The sequence below is a fragment of the Onychostoma macrolepis genome, chromosome 18 (assembly GCF_012432095.1).
Source record: "Onychostoma macrolepis isolate SWU-2019 chromosome 18, ASM1243209v1, whole genome shotgun sequence".
NCBI lineage: Eukaryota > Metazoa > Chordata > Actinopteri > Cypriniformes > Cyprinidae > Onychostoma > Onychostoma macrolepis.
This window is the reverse complement of record NC_081172.1, coordinates 21238458-21252747: the sequence shown is the minus strand read 5'-3', so window position 1 is coordinate 21252747 and position 14290 is coordinate 21238458. Positions and strand designations below refer to the sequence as shown.

At 41.0% G+C, this 14290-nt stretch overlaps 1 protein-coding gene across 6 annotated transcripts in view; it reads right to left on the bottom strand.

Annotated features, from left to right (window-relative positions):
- The window catches only part of def8 (differentially expressed in FDCP 8 homolog), a 96508-nt gene extending 95595 nt beyond the window's left edge, over positions 1 to 913 (bottom strand). For 2 of the 6 annotated variants that reach the window (XM_058752386.1, XM_058752384.1), the window contains exon 1: positions 726 to 905. The gene's annotated coding sequence lies outside the window, so the exon portion shown is untranslated. Of the gene's footprint in view, positions 1 to 725 lie in introns of all 6 variants that reach the window. The other 4 variants (XR_009267122.1, XM_058752381.1, XM_058752383.1 and 1 more) reach the window with 4 other exon arrangements.
- Between the last annotated feature and the right edge of the window lie 13377 nt (positions 914 to 14290).

Sequence of the window (14290 nt, the reverse complement as noted above, 5' to 3'; positions counted from 1 at the left end):
AAGATTCACATAATTTTTCTCAATAAATAAATGAAAAAGAAAATATTTTTCTCTCACTTGTTTGATTCAGTTCTCTTTCTACTTTAAGGACATATATGAAAATCTGATGATGTTTTGGGTCATATTTATGCAGAAATACAGAAAAATCTAAAGGGTTCACAAACTTTCAAGCAGCACTGTATATCTGTATCTTTTTAGATAAAAAAATATAGAAAGCAGCCTGATTGCTTGATTTGTATTTGCAGATTTTGTTCCATTGATGGGCAATTATTGGTACCTAAAGACGCACAATTGTGAAGCCATTTAATAATAAAAAGTAACAAGTATTCACTCCCATTGTAATGACTTTCATGTCAGCTTTCATTTAACTGTAATTCATGTTTTTCATGCAAGATTTGAATGACAGCTGGTGAAATTTTACATTAACATTTAAAAAACAAAATAAATTATATGTTTTGAAAGGGTATGTATATAATATCTCGTGTTAGCATGAGATGCATCATCATCATATAGTGCTACTAACAAGCGACAACTGTCACGTGAAAACACCGATAAAGCCAATAACTGCATAAAATGTTCAGATTACCATCAGTACATATTAGTCAAACTGATAAAGAGTTAAGGTTTGTATAGCTTGTGGTGACAGCAGACAAACTGAAATTTAGGCAGCCTGCTAACCACTTAGCATGACATCTAAATGTAATTTGCGATATTGTTTATCTTACGCTTTATGGAGCTTCAGCAGCGCTTCTTCATCATCGCCATCATCCCAAAATGCAGGCCGATAAATAATCGATGGCAACCGTCATTAGTTGCATGGATATACGCGCTATGTAGTAGCTGGCATTTGCTTTTCTGACAATTGTTCACAGAGAGAGAGAGAGGGAGAGAGAGAGAGAGAGCGTGCGTGTGTGATTGTAGCGGCTTCTAGTGCTTCCAATGAGCATTACAAAAACACCAGCCTGCCATATAACGCAAATTAGTGAGTATTCATGTAAATCTACACGAATGTAAATGTATTAATATAAACTAAATAGAAAATGAAGTGTCAGTAGATTAAAAAAAAATAAAAATACCCATGATTTGTTTTGTAATTGTATGAAAAGTAAAATAAGAAATGTAATTTTCTATGTTTGAACATTTTGATATAGTGGGATAATAAATATATTGGAAAATATAATGTGATATATTAAATAATACCTTTCCATAGGAAACAAGTGCTTACATTTTTCAACATACTGCAAAATATGCATATAAATAATAATGCATATAAATAAATTTTTTGTCTGCATAGTTACACATTAACAGTATATGAAAATATATGTGATAGTATATAAGAAAAATTTTATTGCTGAAAATAAATGTTAAAATTAGAGAATTTTGTTTCAATTGTGTCTTCTTAAAGTCATGGCAGCATGCTGTGTGGAAAATGATATTTGACATTTATATCGCACATATCATCTTATATAATGGTGAAAATATATATATAGTACATATATGTTCAAATATATTTATTTACACACAGCGCCATATTTTATCACATGTACATCAATGTATTATTGAATTTTGTTACAATTAATCCAGGCTAGTGATGAACTCAAAAGTGGAGTGTTTATTAAAACAAAAGGTGAAAACAGGAACATGCTGAATAACAAACATTGAGCAAACTCAGGCAAGTAATAAACAAAGTACATGATGGTGGGCATGGTCTCTGCCTCTCGTTCCATGTTGGGCATGATGACGACTGAAGATGGACTAGGGAAGACTTCCAAGATGGGGGGCCCTGGGATGACAAATGATGGCAACAGAAGAATGGGAGTGGACTGGGAGAGCTGCAATTGAAAGCAGGCTGTAAATTCTACTGAGTTCATTGTTCAAGGTCTGGCCCTCTGTAACAATAAATCCAAGCTGGTGATGAACTCAAAAGTGGAGTGTTTATTAAAACAAAAGGTCCTCCTGCATTCATCATCACATTGTCCTGTAGAAAAAAAAGTGAGAAAAAAGAATTAAAAGTATTATAACATTTTAAATATAGAGATTTGTTTTACAAAAACACATCAGTTGACTACAGGAATAGCAGATCTTATGAATAGCAGTCAGAACAAAATCAACTCTCCAAATATGTACAGTATTGCACATTTGAGTGGTTTGTGTTTGAATGAGGAGATCCCTGTAGACTGACGCTGTATCGCATAATCAACAGAAGAGTGAAGCAATCTGTGTTTTATCTTGATGAATTTCCACACAGAGGTACGCAATAATGTAGAGAGGATGTTTTCTCTTGTCTTTGATATACCACTGTCCACTATTTAATTTGAAAAACATAAATTATATCTATCTAGCCAAGTTTCGTATGCAAGTTTCCTTTACAGTAAATGCGAACGTCGCAAAGCCGGAAGTAAGTATGCACACACTTGCGTCGCCAAAGCTCACTAGCGCCATCTTGTACACCGAGCCAATTGGATTCATCTGAAAGAAGAAAGTCATATACACCTAGGATGCTTTGAGGGTGAGTAAAACATGGGCTAATTTTCATTTTTGGGCGAACTAACCCTTTAATTAGGTCATCTGGAATCAGGAACACTTACCATAACGCCTGACGGTCTGTCTGTTTCTTTTTTATTCTGAGGTCACCGTATAGTCACTCAGATCCAGTCCATATCCAGACCAGATGGTCACTGTAGTCACCCAGATACAGTCTGTATCGAGACCAGATAGTCACTGTAGTCACCCACAGTCCGTATCCAGACCTGGGGCCAGTTGCACCAACTGTGCTCAAGTAACAACATAACCTAGTTGCGACGTAAAAAGACACAAAGTTAGAACTTACGCAGTACTAAATATTTTTGCGTTGCACCATTAAACTTAGTTTAAATGTAACTCTATGTTCCAACTAAATATTTACGGAACCCTCTGCCATTGAATAACGGTCAAAAAAAGAGATTGCAGCCAGATTAGATCACATTAGGCCCTTTCGCACCGCAGGAACCTTTTCATAGTACCCAAACTAATTGTGGAACTACCCTCTTTTTGGCGTGTTCGCACCGCGGGAACTAGGAACTGTTTTAGTTCCCGGAACTCCGTTTGGAGGAACTAATTAGCTCCTACTTCAGAGTAGGGTCTAAAACAGTTCCATAGGAACTATCGTAAGTGACGTAAGTGTACGCTGATTGGCTAAACGTGTACGAAAACGCCCTCACCCGCCATGATTTAAAACACTGTGTAAACACATACTGTGTAAACATTGCATCAACTTATATTTCGCAAGAATGGAGAACAGTGATAGATGGACGGACGCTGAAGTGCAGGCACTTTTGAACATTTTGAACTCCTTTCCGATCTTTCAATCGCTTGACGTATAAGTTACGTCGACATTCCATGTCCATTATTGTGAACCCCGCAAGACACAACAACAACACAACTCTGATCACAGCGTCCTCCATCCTCCTGTTGTTATCGTTGTTCTTCTTTGTTTTCGTTATTGAACGCCGCGCACAAATGACGTCGCTGTCGACCAGCTTACGTCACTTCTTAGGACCCACTGTCGGTGCGAATGCAACCCTTTAAATGGTACTGGGAAATAGTTCGCGCAAAATTGTCCCAGTACTTTAGTACTGTACTTTTAGTTCTGGAACTAAAGCGGTGCGAAAGGGGCTATTGATGAGCTTGTGATCGATAATGAAGAACCGCATGTTCGTAGATGAATTTTAAGAGAGACATCATCTTTTGGATATTTATGATGATGTTGACGTATATGCTCGTTTACGCTTCAAAAGAGAGGGAATACTGCGCATAATAGACTTGATAGCGTCTGATATTCAACACGAAACCAGCCTACAAGTGTGCGTCGCTTTATGCTATGCAACAGGATCAATGCAGAACTTCATAGGTGACAGAGTACAGATTCACAAATCAACAGTTTGAAGAGTGCCCTATGTCACCATATGAATAACTACATATGTATGCCAAGCATTAATGGAAAAAATAAAAAATAAAAATTCCATGTCATTGCCAGTTTCCCTGATGTTGCATTGAGGCTGCATTGATGGGACACAAATCAAGATAAAAATCAAGATAAAAGCAGCCACAGTGGATGAGAATGCTTTTGTTAATAGGAAGTCCTTTCATTCACTAAACACCTAAGTCATCTGTGACCCAAATTTATGTTTTTTAAACTGTCATTAGATGGCCTGGTTCAAAGCTCGACCACTTTATCCTGAGGAGATCAAACATCTATGACAAATTTGATTCTGGCGAGTCTAGTGGCATTCTGCTGGGAGACTCTGCATACCCACATACCCAAAAGTGGCCGATGACACCATTCGTCCACACAAGCAGAGGAAAAATACAATTCTGCACATACCAAGACACGAGTAACAGTTGAAAGAAGTATTGGTGTTTTGAAAAAGGAGGTGGTCATGTATTCACAGGGGTAGGCCTATGTGACCATATTTATATTTGTTTGATTATTTGTTTATCGGTTTAGACAGAATAATATTTCAAATCAAGTACAAGTTTTGAATCAATTGTCCTCATTAGGAATTGCAATAGAGCCAGAGAGAGCAGCAAAGGTGACAGGAGCATGCATTGTTTTGCATAATTTGGCTATGCTGTGAAAGATGCCAGTTGATGATCTGGGAGGTGAAGAGATTGAGGAGGTCCCACAGGATGAGCAATATAGACAGTTCCAAGATCCAGAAATGCAGGAGGGTGCAACTGTCAGGTGTTTCATTACAAAAGAACCATTTAACTTAAACTGCACAAAACACATAGGCTAATTGTCCTTTTTTATATAATATGTCAATATTTACAATAATTAATCTTTAAATTCCATTTATTGTATGTGTACTTTGTATTACTAATTTCACTTGTGAATATCTAAAATCTAATATCTCTTAGTTGTGCATTCAATTTCTTACATTTTTTATATTTATGAATTCTTGGGAAAAAAATCTGTTCTGCTGAAAGCAAAAACTGTCTTGTCTTTTCTTGTCAAATTTATTTTGTAGTGTCTGTACAACAAATAAATACAGTAAGCATACAATAAAACTATATTAAAGGGGTGGTTGATTACGATTTCACTTTTTTAACGTTAGTTGGTGTGTAATGTTGCTGTTTGAGCATAAACAATAAACCCCACCCCCGGGAACATGTAACGAAGGGGTTGAGGCCATGCTGTGCTGCTTTAGAGAAGAGGAAGAGAAAACTATGGGTGCATGTAAAAATCTATTCATATATGAATCGCTATTCTGTCGTCTAACGATTCTAATGTATTCGCAAGTTTCAAAATCAATGTTCTAAAGCAATGGTTCTTAATACTGTTCCTCGCGTTGCCCTGCTCTGCACATGCTCTGCATCTCTCTTTCTCTCTCTCTCTCTCTCTTTCTCTCTCATTCAGATCGTCAGATCAGCTCCAACAAACTGTTCCAATTATACATTTTCAGATAGCAATGAGAAGCGTTATACATGGACGCGTGTGCGGTTGCCGTACTGTATTAAAGCTTTAATCAGAATAAAACCGTATATTAAAAGCTAACAAGCAATAGCATAATAACAGCATATCTAAAAGTATGAGACAATCAGACAGTCTCAATCGGGCTCAAATTGATAAGCAATATAGACGACGCCATTGTTTACAATACAACCGGAGCCCATGCAGCTAAGCTGAGGGGCGGGACATTTAGACGCATGATAAAACAATAAAACAAACAAACACTTTCTTTGAAAAAAAAAACCCTAAAACCTGAATATTTATTTTAATGAGATCCTACTGATATGTTACTTGTATAATAATTTGGAACACGGTGTAATAATGAACAGTAAGTCTCAAAAATAACATACTTTAACAATACTTTAATACTGGCCTTTAAAGAAGAATCAGAAAATGAATCTGTTAATATTTCAAAAACGTTGAAGGTGTAGCCAAGAGGCTTTTACTCCTCTTTGTAGTGATCTCCAGGTTTAATTTCACATTTTCTAGGTAATTTTTTTTTGCGTTCACTTTTTATTTTCTTATCTTTTTATTATCTCCTCTTCTACTTTTGCACATTCAAGCTTGAGAAGCTTACAGCGGTTATAGTTTATGTCCTCATCCAGCTCATTTGCACGCCATCCATTGCATTTTCGACTGAAGGTGGCAGTTCTATGTCTTGTGTGCTCCCTGGATGGTCTGCATGAAGGACAGGAGGATCTCCTGTTGACACCGGCAGTACTATGTTTTCAGCGCAAGTTTCTGTTACTGGTGTTGGCTGACTTGATGCAATAACGCCTGCTGATGGATAAACGTACTCGGTTACTTACGTAACCTCGGTTCCCTGAGGTACGGGAACGAGTACTGTGTTGCTAGACGCTATGGGAAAAACTCCTTTTTCTCCGAGGACTGAAGACTTTTTCAATCACGTAGTGTAACTGCATGGCCATTGGTTCGTGCAGTAAATAAAAAATGAACCAATGGCTCGGCAGCGGTGCTGCACGAGCCTATGGCGGTAAAGCCCGCCAGAATGGGCGGGGCCATCTGGCTATATAAGCGGAATTCGGAAGCATAGGAATTCGAGTAAATTTGACTGAGTCATGCAGTGTCATGGCACAGCATGGAACGCAGTACTCGTTCCTGTATCTCAGGGAACCGAAGTTACGTAAGTAACCGAGTACGTTCCCTTTCAATATTTCACTCATACTGCGTTGCTCGACGTTATGGGAAACAAATACAATCCCGCCGTGCCATGAAGAGGAATGACTGATATGAACTTGCCTTGAGCAATTAAAGGCTCAGAGGGACCAATTATGTGCAGGGTGAGCCCTGCGGGAGGCAAGGGCTCACCCTCACCCCGCAACCTCTTTGAGTTCAGCCCAGCCCTAGATAATCGTGCCAATGGTCATAAGTACAGCTTCAGCACTAGTAGTAGGGTCAAGAGCGTTCCTGAAGAAGCAGGCCGTGCCTGAGAATTAGACCACCTTAGACAGGTGTATGCCACTTTAAGCAGGACAAACCTGCAAGGCCGGAACATCCAAGTTATAGAATCTGGCAAATGTGGACAGATGTCTGCTTTGGAGAGTGTCTAGTGAGACTACGCCCAGGAAGAGGCCACGCCTCGAGTGGAATGTGCCCTCACTCCAATGGGGCTCTGAAGGCCCAGGGAGGAGTATGCTAGTGCGATAGCGTCAACTAACCATCGAGATATCCTCTGCTTTGTGACCGGGGACCCTTTGGTGTGGCCGCCAAAGCATACAAAGAGTTGTTCCGATTGCCTAAAGGGTGCAGAACGCTCGATGTAAATTCTCAATGCCCTGACTGGGCAGAGAAGGTTAAACTCCTGGTCCTCCTCAGAAAGAGGAAGAGCAGAGAGAGTAATAACCTGGGCTCTAAACGGAGTGTAGAGCACCTTAGGGACATAACCATGACTTGGCTTTAGGATGACTTTGGAGTCGTTAGGCCCAAACTCAAGACAGGTAGGGCTTATCGAGAGAGCCTGCAAGTCACCTACTCGCTTAACCGATGCTAGACAGCAGCAGAGCGGTTTTGAGTGACAGTGTTTTTAAGCTTGCAGACTGTAGTAGCTCAAAGGGGGAGCCTTTGAGGGCTCTCAGGACCGTGGGCAGATCCCATGTAGGGACCGTGAGGGGTCGGGGCGGATGGAGCCTCCTGTAACCCCTCAGGAAATGGACAACTAGGTTGTTCCGGCCCACCAACTGTCAGGCTATAGGAGCGTGAGAAGCTGCTATAGCTGCCACATAGACTTTGAGCATGGAAGGGGAGTAGCCCTTGTCCAACAGCTCTTGTAAGTAGGACGATATCACCGATATGTCACATGTTATTGGGTCCTCGCCACGGGTTGCACACCAGGCAGAGAAAACCAACCACTTAAGGGCGTAGAGGTGTCTCGTAGACAGGGCTCTAACCTGTTAGATAGTATTTCAGGGCACTCTCGGGAAGATCTACTGATTCCCGTCGAGAGCCCAGAGGTGTAGGGCCCACAGCTCGGACTGGGGGTGCTAAATCGTTCTGTTAGCCTGAGAGAGGAGGTCCTGCCTCAGGGGAATGGGCCAGCTCTGAGATCCAGAGATGGTTCCTCCAGAGTGGGGCCACCAGAAGCACTCTGTGCCTGCACTCCCTGACTCACATGATTACCTGAGGGAACAGAGCGATCGGGGAAAAAAACATACAGGAGGAGGTTGGGCCATTCGCGGACCAACGCTTCCTCGTTCTTCGAAAAGTAAGTTTGGCAGGGAGAGTTGTCTTTTGAGGCGAGGAGGTCGACCTCTGCCTTGCCAAAGATCTTCCAGATTTTCTGAACCGTCTGTGGGTGGAGCATCCACTCCTCTGAGGGGACGTTGCTACGAGATAGCATGTCTGCTCCTTGGTTCAGTATGCCGGGCACATATGCTGCCCTCATTGAACGCAGGATGAGATGTGCCCACTCCAAGAGGTGCTTTACCATCTTGAAAAAAACGTTACAAGGTGAGCCTTGGCATGGTGTCCCTTCAGGATGGGTAAGAAGGTCTAAAGAGCTCGACATACAGCCGTCATTTCGAGGCAGCCTAGCTGGCCTTCCGCTTTCGTCCAGGAGCCGAAGGTCAGTCTGCCCTCGCACAAAGCTCCCCAATCTGTGTTGGATGCGTCTGTTGAGACAGCCTTCCTTCTGTAAACCAATCCCATAGTCACGCCCTGCTTGAACCACTGTAGGTCCTTCCGGAGGGCCAGGGCTGTCACACAGACCTTGTCCACCCTGATGCGGATGCGTCCATGATGCCACGGAGGGGGCAGAATTAGAGGTTTCAACCAGTACTGAAGGGGTCCAACTGAAGTACTGGTGATGCAGAGGCCATGAGGCCCAGCATCTTTTGAAACGTTTTGAGAGGGTAAGAGGCTCCAATTCTGAAGGAAGCCGCAAGCTGCTGTATAGCCAGTGCACGATCTGGCGCGACTAAAGCCCTCATGTGGACTGAGTCGAAAACTGCTACCAGGAACGAAGTTCGTCAGCTGGGGGACAAAGAGCTCATGACAAAATTGACCCTGAGTCCCAGGCATTCCAAGTGGCTGAGGAGGAAGGATCTGTGAGATAGTAGCTCGTCCTCCGACTAGGCCAAAATGAGCCAGTTGTCGAGGTGATTAGAATGCGGATTCCCATCTGTCTTAGCGGGGAAAGAGACGCATCCATGCACTTCGTAAAGTGCGAGGAGCTAGAGACAGTCCAAAGGGAAGGACCGTACATTGATAAGCCACTCCTTCGAAGGACATGAAAGTATGCATTTTTCAGATCCAGCGAAAAGAAGCAGTTCCCTGAGGATCCGTTTCAATGTAGTTATCCCTCAATGGCCGTTTCATGAGGGCGCGGTTCAGGTGTCTGAAATCGAGGCTGGGTCTCAGGCCACCATCCTTTTTGGGGATGAGGAAGTATCGGCTGTAGAAGCCTGACTCAGCCAGTGGAACCGTTTCTACGGCTCCTTTCACCAGAAAATTCATCACCTTGGCGGGAAGGACGTGTGCGTCCTTGCTCTGAACAGAATCGCGGGGGTCTCTGAGTGAATTAAAGTGTGTAACCTCGTTTTACTATCCCCAAAACCCAGTCTGACACTCCGGGGATGGCCTGCCAGGCCTCGGCCCATGTGGCGAGGGGTTGGATTGGTTCGAGTGACAGGCGACCTAGCGGGTACCTGATGCTCATAATAAGAGGAAGAGGAAATTTACTCTTTTAAAAATGTTTGGGTTTTATTTTTTCCTCGCTATAACAGCGATCGGTTGTGTGGGCGCTACTTGAACGGGTTCTGAACAGTGTTCAGAATCAGAATCAGAATTAGCTTTATTGCCAGGTATGTTTACACATACGAGGAATTTGTTTTGGTGACAGAAGCTCCACAGTGCGACAGAATGACAGCGACAGGACATAGATAATAAAAAAATAATGTACAAATATACAAAATATACAATGTGCAAAATAGCATAAAAACAATATACAAAATAGACAATTTAGTATGTACAGGTATGCTAGGTGCAAATTTGAAATGTAATAAGTATGTGTGTTAAATAAATAAATGTACGATAGTGTTGTGTGTTTCATTTTTATTGTTAAGTATTCAAATGTTCATGAGATGAAGAAACTGTTCCTGTGCCTGGCCGTTCTGGTGCTCAGAGCTCTGTAGCGTCGACCAGATGGCAACAGTTCAAAGAGGGAGTGTGCTGGATATGAAGGGTCCAGAGTGATTTTGTCAGCCCTTTTGCTCACTCTGGATAAGTACAGTTCTTGGAGAGTGGGGAGGGTTGTACCAATGATTCGCTCAGCAGTCAGGACTACCTTCTGTAGTCTTCTGAGGTCAGATTTGGTAGCTGAGCTGAACCAGACAGTTATTGAAGTGCAGAGCTTCAATTCAATGATGGCAGAGTAGAATTGTTTCAGCAGCTCTTGTGGCAGGTTGAACTTCCTCAGCTGCCGAAGGAAGTACAACCTCTGCTGGGCCTTTTTGACAATAGAGTCTATGTCAATGTCCCACTTCAGGTCCTGAGAGATGGTGCTGCCCAGGAATCTGAATGACTCTACTGTTGTTACAATGCTGTTCATGATGGTGAGCGGGGGGAGAGCAGGGGGGTTTCTCCTGAAGTCCACGATCATCTCCACTGTCTTGAGTGTGTTGAGCTCCAGGTTGTTAAGACTGCACCAGACAGCCAGCTGCTCAACCTCCTGTCTGTAGGCAGACTCGTCACCGTCCTGAATGAGGCTGATGACTGTGGTGTCATCTATAAACTTCAGGAGTTTGACAGAGGGGTCTTTAGATGTGCAGTCATTGGTGTACAGAGAGAAGAGCAGTGGGGAGAGAACGCAGCCCTGAGGAGCTCCAGTACTGATCGTACGGGTGTTGGATGTGTATTTGCCCAGCCTTTGGTCTGTTTATACAAGACTCTGTTCCCATTCCTGTAAGTCAAGTCAAGTCACCTTTATTTATATAGCGCTTTTAACAATACAGATTGTGTCAAAGCACTTAACAGTATCAAATTGGAGGATAGAGTGTCAGTAATGTATAATGATAAGATTAAACACTAAATTTTCAGTTAATGGCATTTCATTATTGAATTCAGAGATGTCATTGTTTAGCTCAGTTTAGTTTAAATAGTATCTGTGAAATCAAATTGACGATAATCGCTAGAAATTAAGTGTCCCCAACTGAGCAAGCCAGAGGCGACAGCGGCAAAGAACCAAAACTCCCTCTGTGACAGAATGGAGAAAAAACCTTGGGAGAAACTAGGCTCAGTTGGGGGGGCCATTTCTTCTCTGGCCAGATGAAACCCGCAGTTCAATTCCAACCCCAGCCATGCCAGATTGTGCAAACGGCTTATCTGATTCCGTGGTCTTGTCTTAATAATAGCCAAAAGAGGATCTGTTTAGTAGTTCAGATGGAATAGGGTCTAACATACATGTTGTTGGTTTAGATGATTTAACAAGTTTATACAATTCTTCCTCTCCTATAGTAGAGAATGAGTGGAATTGTGGAATTGTTCCTCAGGGGATCTATAGTGCACTATCTGATGCGATACTGTAGCTGACGGCTGCATGATTACAATTTTATCTCTGACAGTATCGATCTTGGAAGTAAAGTAGTTCATAAAGTCATTACTACTGTGCTCTTGGGAAATGCCAACACCTGTTTGTGACACTGTCACACAAAGACACATGTTTTATATATGTATTAAGATGGTTTTATACCTATATATTTGAATTGTTTTAATGGTTTTACATATTGCATTTTAATCCTCTTAATTATTTTATGTGTGTATGTCTTTAAATGTTCTTGGGTCTGTGACTGTCATGTGACTGATCACATGACAGGAATCAGGAAGTAGACCAGTATAAAGCAAGCATCATGTCAAATGGGCGGAGCCAAGATGGCGCCTGTGTAAGCCGTGTTGTTAGCAGCTCTTACAAATTTTATGTGCAGCTCTTGACCTAACTTATCCTCATGTGAGTATACAGTATTAATCGCTGTCGATTTGACATTTTCAAAAACCCTCACATCTGGACTTTGTTTTGAGGATGAATTTTTTGTCCTATACATACTTTTTTGGACATTAGCATGTTAGCTGCTAATTGAGAAGAGGCTGGGATCGCTCTTAATTATAACTATTTGATTTCGCCATAAAAGTCATCTCTTTTAAACATTTAGCGACAAATGGAAGACGCTTTGGCAGTGAAACGAGTACATGATTACGCAAAGAAACCTACAGAGAAGGACAAAATGCCTTAACATCAATACCTGATACACCCACGAAGAGTCCTCAATCGAAGATGCGACGTCACGCCACTGAGCCATCAAATGCAGTTCTCTTGGAAGCAATCGAGAAGCTGGGGAAAAAACAAGACGATTTCTTAGAGAAATTAATGACACTTGAAAAATCTGTGTCATGTAACTCAAGCCGCATCGCCGAACTTGGATCTAAAATGGACACGATTTCTGACAAAGCTGGCCTCGCCATCACAGAATCCAGTGCGATGAAGGACCAACTTACATCTTTAAAGACTGAAAACAAACAACTCTGGGAAAAACTGGACGACTTGGAGGCTTATAAAAGGCGCTGGAACCTTAGGATCGCTGATATCCCCGAAGAGGAAGGTGAAAATGTAAAATGGCGGTAATGGAAATATTGAGGGTTGTTTCACCAGGTCTGGCAGATGTTCTCCAGTCTTCCATCGATGTTGCTCACAGGCTCGGCAAGAAAGGATTTGCTCAACCTCGTCGCATCATCGTGCAGTTTACATCTCGCACATACCGTGATCGCATCTGGGCCGACACGAGGCGTTCTGAAATCCTCAAACAAAAAAATATTAGGATAACGGAGGACTTAACACAGCGTGCAAGGGAAGCTCGAAACAAACTGTGGCCACTCGTCAATCAAGCTAGACTGGAAGGTAAACGCGCAGGGTTTCAGGGTTCAATTGCTATCATTGATGGGAAGAAAATCACAGTGGACAATATTTAAGTGACTCTTTAGTGGTCATTGGGTTTTTCATCCTTTTGGATTTTGCTATTTGTTAGGGTTTCATTCTAGCCTGGAAAGATGGTTCATTTTACCGTGAGGAGGTCTGGACAAGTGTTGCACTCATACTCTTTTTCTTTTCAATTGGTAAAGGTTGTTCTAGTTTTACTACTAATTCAATTTTGGTTATATGTTCTCTTCGTTATTTCATGTCATTTAAGTTCTCATGTCTTTCACTCAATGTTAGGGAATTCGAGATTTAACCAAACGTAAAGCAGTGTTTCTTTTTGTAAATCAAAAACCGAGATGTCTATTTTTTGCAGGAATCACATTCAAACTCGAAAGATGAGTCTTTCTGGTCAAATCAGTGGGGGAGCAAAATTATGTATTGTCATGGTTCTAATAATTCTGCTGGGGTTATGACTTTATTTAATCCTCACTTTAATTGCACTGTAATTGAATCACATTGTTCGAATGAAGGCAGATGGTTAATAATTGTTATTCAGTTTGGGGAAAACATTATTATTCTTACAAATGTCTATGGCTTTAATAGATCCAGTCTTAATACTTATCTCTTTTCAGATTTAACTTCTAAATTAACATCTTTAAAGGTAAAATATCCATCATCATCATTTATTTTGGGTGGGGACTTTAATGAGGCTCCTGATTTATGTTATGATAGATTTCCTCCTAAATATGGTCGTACTACTTCTAATAAAATAATTAGCGAAATTTGTTCCAAATTATCATTGGTAGATATCTACAGATACTTGCATAATGACATTTCCTCTTTTACTTGGTTTAACTCTGACTTGTCGCAAAAATCACGTATAGATTTTTGGTTAATATCTGATCATTTGATTTCTTTTGTTAAATATTGTAATATTTCCACTGCACCACTAACTGATCATGCAGGTATTGAATTAGAATTTTCGAATGTTACTTGTAGTTCCCTAAGGAAGCCAGGGTATTGGAAATTAAATATCTCTTTGTTACAAAATTCTGATTATTGTTTGGGGATTAAAGGTATAATTGATTCTTTTAAAAATAATAATGCTAATTCTCATACCTTAAATTGGGAATTGTTTAAATATAAGTGTCGTAATTTTTCTATTAAATTTAGTAAAGAATTGTCAAAATCAAAGGGATTACAATATGAATCTTTATTAAAGGAAATTAACTACATTATGTGTATTTCCTCTCCAAGTGATGCAGAGAAAGAATATTTTTACTTATTAAGAGAAAAATTAAACACTTTTTATATGGATAAGGCTAAAGGGGCCTTTGTTAGGTCTAGAGCCAAATGGCTAGAAGCCGGGAAAAAAA